Genomic DNA, 1808 nt, shown 5'->3' on the forward strand with positions numbered 1-1808 from the left:
GTAGTTTATGGAGCATGATGCTACACCTTAACAAGAGGCATGTACACATTTGATGGAGGTGATAGTGCTATATGGGAGATCAAAGTCACATAAGATTTGGGGTTTCTATAAAGAACCAAGTTGACGAAGTGGTTATATGTTGCTAGCCCATAAATAGTTATGTATATAGGCATTACCCAAGCATCAATGAAACTTAGAGTTGGCATGATGAGTGACTTGGTTGTGGTTGCAGAGATAACTTAGCTCCACATGACTAATTGATGGAAAGTCGGCAAGGCACTTGAGTGTTACATAATGAACAATATCCTATGCACCTAGAGATGTGTGTGCACACCTTAAGGTGAACCATGCACAATGAATGTGTTGGACATGGTTGAGTTGATGTTTCAATGGAATGAGGCATCTTAGGTGTTTAAGTGGTGAGTGCCTTGGTTTTGGGAACTTGACTTGCAACACATTATTTTGTTAGTTAGAATGTGTTAACAACTTTCTAGGAATGATTAAAACTAAGTAATAACAAGTAGGTAGCAAAAAGACCACAGATCCATTGTATGTAAGAGATGATGGGAAATAGTGGCATACTATTCATATTTAAAGTGGAACCCATGAGGCACTTAGTTGGTTTAAAGTGGAATCCATGAGGCACTTAGTTGGTGGACTGACTAAGTAATAACAAGTAGGTAACAAAAAGACCACAGATCCACTGTATCTAAGAGATGATGGGAAATAGTGGCATACTATTCATATTTAAAGTGGAACCCATGAGGCACTTAGTTGGTTTAAAGTGGAATCCATGAGGCACTTACTTGGTTTAAAGTGGAATCTTGTGTGAGATTTTTTGAAAGAACGCAAAGCACATAATTCTAAATCTAGGGTTTATTAAGGTTAGGTGTACAACTTGAGTCTTGTGTGCTCATAGTTTAGGGTTTAGGGAAATCTTGGAAGAGGCGTCTTAGATGGGAAATAGTGGCATACTATTCATATTTAAAGTGGAACCCATGAGGCACTTAGTTGGTTTAAAGTGGAATCCATGAGGCACTTAGTTGGTTTAAAGTGGAATCTTGTGTGAGATTTTTTTAAAGAACGCAAAGCACATAATTCTAAATCTAGGGTTTATTAAGGTTGGGTGTACAACCTGAGTCTTGTGTGCTCATAGTTTAGGGTTTAGGGAAATCTTGGAAGAGGCTGAAAACGCTAATCCAAGTACAATTGATTGAGCACGTGCAACCGAAGTGAGACAATGTACTAGACACGGAATAATTATTTTGAAATTGAATGCCTGCCGCCGGCAAATTGAACAAAAAAAAACTCGCCGTTGCCGGGGATCGAACCCGGGGTCACCCGCGTGACAGGCGGGAATACTCACCACTATACTACAACGACAATATATCCATGGTTGGTTAAAGTATTTAATAATTAACCATAAAACAATTTGAAAGGGATTGCTCACAGGCCGTCTTTTTTTGTCTGTTCACATTTGATCTTTAATTTAGTGCTCCTTCAAAACCGAATATCAAACAAAAAATAAAAGGACCATTGCACCAGCCGGGAATCGAACCCGGGTCTGTACCGTGGCAGGGTACTATTCTACCACTAGACCACTGGTGCAGACATGAAAAGATAAATTTCTGTTATTTTCAGGAGTGTGATTGCAACTCCGTGGCCGCTTCCATTCAATTGTATTTGTATTATAAGTTTATATACATCACCGTATGTATAAAGGTAAAAGCATGTGACATAATGAAGTAATAACAAATAAACAATCACAATGCCTATGCGCTTCTATTACATTACATGTTTCGCTTGTA

The 1808-nt window shown here is 38.6% G+C and overlaps 2 non-coding genes across 2 annotated transcripts; both read right to left on the minus strand.

Moving 5' to 3' along the window:
• Positions 1–1310: 1310 nt before the first annotated feature.
• Positions 1311–1383, minus strand: TRNAD-GUC (transfer RNA aspartic acid (anticodon GUC)). The gene has a single exon. It is a non-coding gene; the product is annotated as a tRNA-Asp (tRNA).
• Positions 1384–1537: 154 nt separating this feature from the next.
• Positions 1538–1608, minus strand: TRNAG-GCC (transfer RNA glycine (anticodon GCC)). Its single transcript has one exon. It is a non-coding gene; the product is annotated as a tRNA-Gly (tRNA).
• Positions 1609–1808: the final 200 nt, after the last annotated feature.

This window comes from Pinus tabuliformis, chromosome 1_2, assembly GCF_031772625.1.
Source record: "Pinus tabuliformis cultivar Carrire ecotype Pingquan chromosome 1_2, CPIR1, whole genome shotgun sequence".
In the NCBI taxonomy this organism is placed as follows: Eukaryota; Viridiplantae; Streptophyta; class Pinopsida; order Pinales; family Pinaceae; genus Pinus; species Pinus tabuliformis.